Below are 10681 nucleotides of genomic sequence, written 5' to 3'. Positions count from 1 at the left end.
CGCCGCTCCGAGACCCCGCTCCGGGCACTGCGCTGTCCTCCGCTCCTGCCCGGCGGCCCAAAGTACAGGGAAAAAAAGTTCAGCTCTGATTGCACCGACAGCCTGTTTCGTTCCACAGCCTCACCCTTGCAGAGCATCGCTCCTACACCCCCCGCTCTCCCAGCCTCGAGACACCAAGCGCTCTCCTTATCCATCTTTTTCTCGGTTGCCTGCTGGTCAGCCCAGGGAAGGGAAAACTGTACTGCAGCCTTCCAGCGCCTATCTAAGCCCCTTACGGGGTTTATAAGACGGACAAGGACAGACTTTTACCACGGCCTGTAGCGACAGGACACGGAGGAATGGCTTGAAATGACAGAGGGCAGGGTTACATTACATACTGATAAGGAATTCTTTACCGTGAGCGGGGTGAGGCAGTGGAACAAGCCCACCCAGAGAAGCTGGGCATGCCCCATCCTTGGAAGTGTTCTGGGCCAGGCTGGATGGAGCTTGGAGCAGCCCTGCTCTAGTGGAAACTGTTCCTGCCCAAAGCAGGGTGTTGGAACAAGACAGGCTTTGAATGCCCTTTCCAGCCCATTCTGTGATTTGATAACTAAGCTGTAGGTACTAGGGATAGACCAACACTGCAGGTAAGGTAAGAACTAACCACCAACAAGCTGATTTAGTCACAATGACCAGCTCTAAATCTACCAAGCCTTCAGAGCATCCCAGATCCTGAATATCCCAGCTTGGCACCGACACAACGAGATGAGGTGAAGGAACACTGGGAACAGCCCCAAGTTTGGATCAGGTGGAGAGGTCAGTAACAAACAGATCTGGGGGAAAATTAAAAAAACACCTGAAAAAAGAGGAACACAAAGGAACAGGAAGGCCACACCTAGCTGTGGTGTAAGACTCCTTAGTTAACAACAAAATTTAAATTTTTTTTCTTAAATCTTTAATCTGGAGTGGAATAAACTGTCCCATGTAAAAATGCAGCTTAATCAATTAGCATCCCTGAAAAAGAAAGATTAATAAAATAAGAAAAGCCTGAAAGAACACTCAAGTGAGGTACAAAACAAATAGGTTTTTGCTTTTTTTCCCTGCTATCCTATTTCTACAGCTAAGGTTATTGGAATGTACAGAAATGAAGCACAGCTGAAAATGCTGTTCTGTTATCTGCAAATTCATACACTAAGCCATGTAACTAAGCAGAAGAGGCTGCCAAATGCTTATTATTCTTCCTGCTCTGTAGTCCATCTCAACAGGACTTTTCTTTATAACCTTAGTTTTGCTCAACTATCCTCATATTTCCTACAAACAAAAATTATCTATCTATCTTTCTCTACACCACAAGCAAAACTTCCCTCATTAAAGATTCAGGGTTTGTCACATGGTAGGATTGGTGTACCCCTGTCAAACTTGTAACTGAAATTGGAGTAGAAGAATCCTAGGGAGAACACAGGATAATCAAAATGTCTGTGACATTAGCCTTGGATGATTAAAGAGAAGAAAAAATACATTATTCAGATGTTATAATAAAATAATTCCATGAGTGTGGGTTAGTTTCTTGCCAGAAGAACATAATTTCTTATTTTCTTTCCCACAAAAAAAAAAAAAAGCCAAAACAAAACAACACAAAACATAAAAACCAGCAGTGGCCTGAAAGTATAAGAAATTCAGACTGGACTTGTACGTCTTCAGGGATTTCTTGGATTCCCTATGATTGATAATATATAATAAAGCAGTGAAGTGGATCTAATATTTTAAATCAAACCTAAACTTTACCTACATGAGCACACGTGACCCCGAAGCATGAACTGACAAAGAGACCACAAATAAAATTGTGCTGCTCTAAAACAAAAGCAGCAAACTGGAAAATGCACAACCTGAATTCTCTCTGCTAAGTGCCCCATCCAAACAATCAACTTGTCAGCAACTCATATTAGAAGATACTTTAGTTTTTTAATTGATCACCTTGTGGGGCAAGTTTTGTACAAGTCTTTATTCACAGGGCTGAACAGCCAGAGAAATGCTCCCAATTTGAGGGCATCCCTGCAGATCATGGAGGTGACCTGGACAGGATCTTTAAAAGGAAAGGGGTGCAATTCCCATGGGATAGCTGAAGCTGGGAGTTTTGAGTTTGGATGTAAAGCAAGTTGTGAGCACAGATGTATGAAGTGACTAAATACTTTCCCTTACTTCTCCTCAGGCTGGTTTTCCAAAACTCTGATAGTAAAAACTGTAGCATCTCAGGAAGAATTAGTTTTGTTGCTTCCCTAAATACAATTTATATCCCGAGCTCCCACCTATTTCTCCAGCCCATGACACTACTGGAGTAAACACTGACCAAGGGACCAGGGAGGCTGTGGTTCAAAACAGAAGTATCTTCTGATTTCTTCAGAAGGGAACCTTTATTGTGGGGTACACAATCTAAACCGATGTGAAATTAAGGGCAGTATTCCAGGCAATACAAATACTGTGTTATGACTAAAACATAATAAACATTCCCTACTTTTCCCCAGCTCTTTTGAACTAATTCTTAGGGCTTGCAGGAACAGGCTACTCTGAGATAATCCTTAAGATTGCACGTTTGAAATTGAGGTGGTATCTCACATACACACCAGCATCTTTGGTACAAAATGCTCCTTCATATTGTTTTTAAGAAAAAATATGAATGGATTGCAATTCTCATAGCATCCCAAAAACTTAATCTCTCTTCCTTCAAATAAAACAACTTGTGATAAGAGGACAACCAGCCATGTGAAGAGTTTCATTGTGTAAAACTGATGAGCTCCCATCATCAGAACACACAGACTAGATCTGGCTCAGGAAGATCCTGGACAAAGTGACTGGAGGAAGAACAGCATGAAAAACAGGATGTTTTCTTGATGGGTTTTCTTTAGCAGTAGCCATAAGCCAATGGTCAGGGAAAAGCACAACAGAAGCTTTTAGTTTAAGACCAGCATAGCTGTTTTATAAAACATTCATGTTCCTAAACTCTATGGAAACCAAAAAGCCTTCCCAAGAAAAAGACAAAAACCTAAGTAAATTAAAGAGGTTTTACAGAAAGCCATGCAACCATGAGGATATTCCTCTGTCCCTGACTACCCCGTATGCAATTCTGCTCCGCTGCAATCGGAATCCCCGGCACAGGGATTATCCCAGGAGAGTGAGGTGAACTAGAGGATTGCAGTATAGCTTTGGCAATCACAAAAACCTCATCAGCAACTGCCATGAAATGTAAGAACATGTCATAGCTTTGGGTATATGCAGATCTCGGCAAAAACAGGACGGAATTCCCCTCCTGCAGCATTGCATAACAAAAGCCAGGTGCTTCACTATTATTTTTGTCAGCTGACTTTGGCTATAGCCAGAGGCGAGATACCAGAATTCTTAGGCCAGTCTGATCCAGTGCTTCACTTCCTGTCTTCCAGTTAAAGCAAGTGCTTTAAAGATTCCATTTCTCTCCACTTATCAAGTCCAAGGACGAGTCCTACCCTGCTGCTTTTCACTGGCTGCTGTGCTAGCACAGTTAACACCTACATTGCTATGAGGAATAAAGCTCCCTGCTCTGGCAGGGAACGCCATGGGGCAAGGGAGGGTAAAGAGGAGGGATAAAAAGCCAGCACTAAAACCTCCTGCAGCCAAGGACTGAGTGTTTGACATGGCATTTGTCAAGCCTAGAGCGGTGCTCAGCTCAGGCATTGCCCAATGAAGCTGGCTGTGACAGGAGAGCAGCACAGGCAAACTGTTAAGTCTTTATTTCCTGTTCCCAGCTATCTGACTTCGATCAAAGATAAGGCCCTTGTCACTGGCCTGGTTAAGCAGACACTAAGGCACTTGCAGCATGTGGCTCCCTAATAAGGTACATCATACTAGGAATAAGAATAGTATTAATAAAATCACTCTCTTGTCTCCTTAAAAAATAAAGTTAAGTTGTATTTTCTTGTCCACTCTATCTGAAGCCTCACCTACTGCCAGGTTAGAAATTTCCAACCCTCTATGCCTCAAGAAACCTTTTGCTGTTTGAAGTATATGTTTTAATCTCAGAGGTGTCTTACTTAATCACTGTCAGACCTTTTGGTGGTTAGAGCTTTTGTGGTTATTGGTCCTGAGGAAGGTTCCAATGAAGAAGCCATTCTCAAAAAACTCATGGCTTCCAGATTAATGTTAAACTCAAAGGCTGTTCAAGTCATTCTGCTGGAAGCGTTCCTGTACCACACTCTAAGTTTGTTTGACATAGAACAATGCTACCTGTGCCTCCCTCAAAACAGGGTGGAGAGAAAAGAAATGCTAATAGAGAAAGGTTGGTCTTGTGGATAAGGCACAAGGCTGTGATTCAGAAGACTGGAATCTGGCTCTTGGCAAGTCAGCCTTTCTACTCTTAGGCAAGTTGTTTAATTCTCTAAGCCTCGATTTCCCCAATAAAAATCAGAGAAGATATTTCCTTGCTCCCACACTTCTGCCTTACTCACTCATGATGCAACTTCTTCAGGGAATGAGCCACTCTGTTACATGAAAGTGCCAAACACAAAACAACGATAGTTAAATGAACACTGGAGTAGTGTCGGATAAAGACAGCATCCCCTCTCTGTCTCCTTCCATCCAGGTGACTCCTGAGTGTTCCTACACTGTTCCAAGCACTCCTTTGGAGATACAGGAACATGCATAAAAGTAACCTGGAGGGAACAAGATTATTGTTTGGGTGTTTTTTTCTGCTGGCTGGCTCAGTTTTTCTCCTGGAGCCAGTTCCATGTACAATCACAGAAATGACTCTGCCAGCAGGAAGGAATGTGGTGGCACCAAGGCCAGAACAAGTTTCTGGAAGACAAATTTGGGCAGAGGTGCCTGCTTCCTGACAGAGTGCTAACGTCATGGAACTGTAGCATAACACTGTATTTTTAGCCTGAGAAATTGATAAACCTCCCTGAAATTTCTAATTCACACTCCTTCCTTTCCAGAGTCAGTATTCAGAGCAGAGCTCCTCAGGCACTTTCTTCCCCAGCCCTCTCAAGTGTTTCCTATTCCCTTCTACTCATCCCAGTGCTATAAACACATCCCACAGTTTGGGTGTTGTGTTACTTAACAGAGAAGAAACTTCAAATGTTTGTTGGCAGGCAAAGGAAAAGATGGAGCGGTGTTTCCATTTTCCACTGTGCTGCATAAAAGCCTCTCATTACAGTGAAGCTGATTAGTGACCTCTGAAGTGGTCACACAGCCAGGATTCATCTGAGGCAGTAGAGCTGCAGGGAGAGAACTTAGGGAAGAGATGAGCTCAATCTGAGCAGAAGGAGCTAAGTCAGCAGAAAACAACCTTTTTTCAACCCAGAATTTTTCAAAATGGATTACCTCTATTAGCCAGATCACTGTGGCTGCTTTCAAAGGGAAGCCACAAAATGTAAGGAGGCAGAAGGAAGGATAGGAATTGTCCCTTTGGCAACAGCAAGCTGTTAAAGTACCTTAGATTATAATGAAAACTGCATAAAAATATACAGGCAATGTATGCCTAAAGTAATTCTGCTTCTCCCTCGGACTCCAGCACACACCAGCCAGTCATCACGCACTGGATCCACTATCCACAGGATAACAATTGCTCATCCCGTTTTTTATTACAGGACTTCCCTTTTTCCTCAGGGCTCACAAGGAGTTTAAGCAACTTAACATCCCCTTGAGCTTCAAGAATCTCAAAAACCTGTATCTACAGCCAATAATCAGAATCGATTAGGTTGGAAAAGACCTTTGATATCAGAATCCAACCTTTGACTGAACATTACATTGTCAAGCAGACCACGGCAGTGAGTGCCACCATCCAGTCTTTCCTTGAATACCTCCAGGGTTGGAGAATCCACCACCTCCTGGGAAGCAAAACTCAGTCACCCTTTCTGTGAAGAAATTCTTCATAATGCCCAACACAAACACTGGTGCTGCTTAAGACTTCTGTCCTATCGCTGCTTGCCTGGGAGAAGAGCCCCACCAGGCCACAACCTTCTTTCAGGGAGCTGCAGAGAGCGACAAGTGACACCTTAAAGAGGTGAAAAAGGTACCTTGTTTCAGTACAGCCCCACCAGATATATCTCCTCTTAATTTGAAGTCTCACACCTTAATTTTCAACCTCTAATGCAATGACTCCTGCAGTTCTGTTCCGTACAGTTATAGGATCACACCCAGGAATGACAGAAAGTGACACCACTCTTCAGGCCAAAAGTTAACACTTAACACCTTTACACATCAAGTCCTCCTACACATGCAAAGCAAGCCTGCAGTTTGTAAATTGGCCACTACACATCTTATCTGGCCCTGCATTAGCCCTTTCTTACAGACTGCCCGGGGCTGTGTGTCACAGGTGCCACCTCACCGTGCAAAGCCTTACCAGCAGTCGGTGGCCACAATCAACTCGGAGTAAGCCACAGCCATGCTGCTCACCCTGCTGCTGTCTGCACCCTGTGCCTGGGCAGCCAATTTACTGCCATGCTGCACTAAAATAATGTAGATTTATTAACGAGGCCTACATCTTTGTAAGGCTATCATTATTAGTCTGAGCTTTCTGAATGACAGGGTTGAAAGCCCTTGATTTCTCATCCAGAACAGTGATGAGTTTTGCCATTTCATTGTCTTGTTCATTTGGCAGTTACTACATGACCTGTCAATTTTGCTTTTAGGACATTTGGGGAAAGTTTGACATCGTTTTTGTAATCAATGTTGTGGTTAACCTTTCATAAAACAATGAGTTTGATAAATACTCATTCACCTGCACAGGATTTCCACTTGCGAGCCTTAATATTGTTGAAAACAGATGAAATCCAAACAACAACCTCTGGGTTTTCTATCTGAAATATTGTGCCTTAGTTACCATGTGTCAGGCACTGTGAGACTCAGAGCATTTTCAGATGCCTGAAAAAAATACTCCATGCACCTTACTCACTGTATGCAAGTAAAGAATACACATATCAATCTGATTTTTTTTCTAATTACAAGAACAATAAACCAAGAAGAAGACTACTTCTTCAAGAGATCTCTTGTGCAATACACATCCAAAAAAAAAGGAACTGAACTGATTTTTTGCTCTGTGCAGTGGAAATAACAGCTCTAGACACAGCCTGTTGAATGGAAACACAACAGACACCACAAGCTGCTTTCTGGCAAGTACATGCAGGAACCAGAGGAGGGAGAAGGCCTAACCCAAGAAAGAGCTGACAGCAGCCAGTGGCCAAAAGGATTAATTAGAACAAAGGCAATGTCATATATAAAGCTGAATATAAAGAACAGGCAAATGCTTTATGGAAAGGTTCCTTAACAGGCAGATGTAAAAAAGACAAATTATTAAAGTCACTGATGTCCCAGCTCCACTTCTGGTTGTTTTCCAATGAGACCCAGGGGTGGCAAGTCAGCAGTGCTGAAAGTCAACCTGTTCAGTTCTCTGTTCCTCAAAGGCTGAGACAGGCACCTGCTACCTAAAGCTTTCCACTGTGCCAGCCCCATGGATTCTAAGATAAGTATTACAGGCTCCAGGATCAAAAGAGCAGAAAATAAGGAATGGAGGGCATTTGGATTAAAGTCCCACTGGCTTTACTCCTGGTTGTCTCAGCAGCTGGTCCCTTAAGGCCCTTGATACCATTTCCAAATTATAGTGAGCAACACCTTTGGCTTTGGTGGTGTCTCAATAAAATGTCCCTCATGGTGACCACCACAGTTTCCTCACAGGGCACACAAATCCTGCTTCCCCACTGCTTCCATACTCCTGCTTTTCTGCTTCTCCCAGAACAAGAGGGTCAAGATGTCCATGTGCAGTGGACATCTGTAGTCTCTGTGTACTATCTTGAGCTCTCATCTCCAAGAAAAGTAGCCAAAGAGAGCTGACTGTGCCTTTTCCAGGAGCTTCCATTAAAAGGAAACCTGCATAAATAACCATTGGCGTAACTGAAATTAAACTGAGGCCAACGTTCCCACTCAATTTCAAAAGCATTTCTGTCCATATACATAATCATTTGCTTTAAAAAAAAAAAAAAAGATAAAAAGCCAAATCTATAGGTCTAAAGAAGTTTGTTACTTTTAAAAAATAATATAGCCATTTCAATTTTTCTTACCACCTTCTCTTACCCTGCAAAATCCTGAGAGTTAACTAATCCAGGTTTAATTCCACTTCAAAGTTTTAGAGATACTAGAGACTCAGAATTCCGTAAGAGAGACACCAAATCTGTTCCCAAAGATGCTATAGAGAAGTGAATTCTGTAGCTGGCTGATTCCAGGAGATGCAGACATGGTAATACAAGAGACACTTGCCTAAAGTAAAACTGGCTACCACACTTAATTAATATTCATTATGCTCCACACCCCCTATAAACAGCCTGCAGAGAGGCTGTTGCAATGGTGAGATTGGCAGTGAGACCTGATTCACATCCAGAGACTTTTACTGCCCCAAGTCTTTCAAACTTACCCGACCCACCAAGTGAGACTATAGCTCCCAGGAGAAAGCTGCTGCTGCTGCAAGGAAAGCTTTAATTCCACCTGTCCTTAACTCCTTCATTAATTCCAGCTTTCTTTTCCCCAGTGTTAGACACTTCTGAGATTCAGCTGGAAAGGGCACCGGGCCATCCTGTCTAGACTGTGCTTTTGCCAAGAAAGGTTGAACCAGATGATCTTGAGGTTCCTTTCCAAGATAACATTCCATTCCATGACAGATGCTGTCTTGGATATTGATGCTGCTATCCCTTTTCACCATTTTCACCTGTTTATGTTGGAACTGCCAGGGCTTTGGGACAATCTGGGGGGGATTTTTCATCCTGCCTCCACAGCACAGCAGGATGGTCTAAGACTACAGCTCCTCAGTTGCACAGCAACCCAACCCTTACATGTGATGTACTGGATTCATTTTTGGGTTCCTGAATTCTCTTATGCTACTGCTCCTAATTCTCTTTGCCCAACAGTGGGCAGTGTCTGTGCTCTTGGGGTGCAAAACCCCCATTAGGAAACAGATCTGAAATAATGACTTTATTAAAAAATTCACGTTGTTTCACCGCTGGATTTTTTTAAAACTAGAATTTATATTCCTTTTACGTATCTTAATTACACATGGTATTGTTTCTGCCTCCTGAATATGCATCTTTAAGTTTCAATGTCAACATAAATACTGGTACAGCTATGCAATTACAGCACTTTTGCTTCTGCAAATATTCCCATGACCTACATCACAAAAAACTCTGGCAGGTGACCCAGTTACTACAGACTTGGTCAGTTCAGGGCTTCACACTTGCAACACGGTTAAAACCATATTTGCAAAACAGCACTGCTGTAACTGGTCAAGTGGAAACCATGTGACCTGACATGTTTTTAATTGTGATGTAGACAGAACTTTTAATTTACATAGCCTAAGACTAGCATATACTTCTGTTCTGATGCCAGAGGACACCAGAAATGTAGGAAGTGAAAAAAAAGAAAGGCCGCCACTTGGATAATTTACTCAATTACTGTCTCATCATTACCATCCCTGCTTAGAAGAATGTTTACCAGTGCCCCTAGAAGAAGAATGGAAAAATAAAATTAAATGTATAGCTGAATGGAACCACAGAATAAATTACATTTAGCATAGCAATTACAGTTTCTCCCAGACTATATGCATTATGAACAGCCTATATTTGTGTGGTCAACAACCATGCCTCAAAAACATCCCTGTAATTAATTTGAAATAACAAAAACCAGGGATAAATAAACATGGTGTTCCTTTTGCTCCCTTTACCAATGTTTGGCTCCCTACCTACAGACAGGCTAGTCCATTCTCTGCAGCTGATGAAGCAGAACTCTTCAGCCAGGAAAGGACTCAAGCATGCTGAGGATGAAGGTGGCAGCAAAAACCTCCTAGAATGACAAAACCCCAATTGATTATGGTTCATAGAAACAATACATAGCAAAGTAGCTACTGCTTAGTTACGTGTTACTAAAGGGCTTTTTTCCCCTCTCCTTAACAGCCATTCTATGCTCTAGCAACCCTGTCCACTTCTCTTTTGCAATATCCTCCCCTTCACAAGCCTCTAACCCACCATTCTTTCAACTTTTGCAAAAGTTACTGGCTGTCTTCCAACCCAGAGCTTCCCAATGGCATATGCACAGCACTGCTCTAGGAACAGATGTTTGGTATCTTCATAAACTCCTGGCCTGGTCTCAGTAAGATGGAGGGCAGCCACAATTCTCTGTGGTTCCTTTTACAAGAGAATCTCCATCTTGGCTCAAGCAGAGACTGCTCAACAGCATTATTTGGGAATTTCAGAAAATTCACCCTCCTAAAGCTGGAACAGGGAAGGGGTACATCAGCTTCTCTCAACTGAGTGTTTTTGCAGCTTTGAGGGGCTTTATGAAGCAATAGCACATTCTTGGTGCTGGAGACATGCTCATTGTGCATTCTCACTGCACTGGACAAGTTTGATTCTGGGAATAAGTTTATTAAATTTGGGGTCAGGCAATAACACATTCACAGCAATACAGAAGAGTTAAGAGTCAAGGACCCACTCACACACCTCACTTTCAGACACTTCCACTTGAATTGACTGGAATTCTGAGTGATAAAAGTCCATGGCCCTGCAAACAGAACATTCATGTAAGTACTGAAGTATTGTAAGGGAGAAGGATTCCAGAAATTTACTGTAAACTCTGCTATTCTTTCAGAAAGATATAGCAATATACCAGTTCACACATGTAACATTAATAATGT

The 10681-nt window shown here is 42.5% G+C and overlaps 1 protein-coding gene across 1 annotated transcript in view; it reads right to left on the bottom strand.

The window, feature by feature from the left end:
* Positions 1-10548, bottom strand: part of REL (REL proto-oncogene, NF-kB subunit) — a 40292-nt gene extending 29744 nt beyond the window's left edge. Inside the window, exons 1-2 of the mRNA XM_033513176.1 lie at positions 10488-10548; positions 9731-9831 (exon numbers count right to left, since the gene is read on the bottom strand). The gene's annotated coding sequence lies outside the window, so the exon portion shown is untranslated. The remainder of the gene's footprint in view (positions 1-9730; positions 9832-10487) is intronic.
* Positions 10549-10681: the final 133 nt, after the last annotated feature.

Source organism: Parus major, chromosome 3, assembly GCF_001522545.3.
Source record: "Parus major isolate Abel chromosome 3, Parus_major1.1, whole genome shotgun sequence".
Classification (NCBI taxonomy): domain Eukaryota; kingdom Metazoa; phylum Chordata; class Aves; order Passeriformes; family Paridae; genus Parus; species Parus major.
This window is presented reverse-complemented; position numbering and strand designations above follow the sequence as displayed.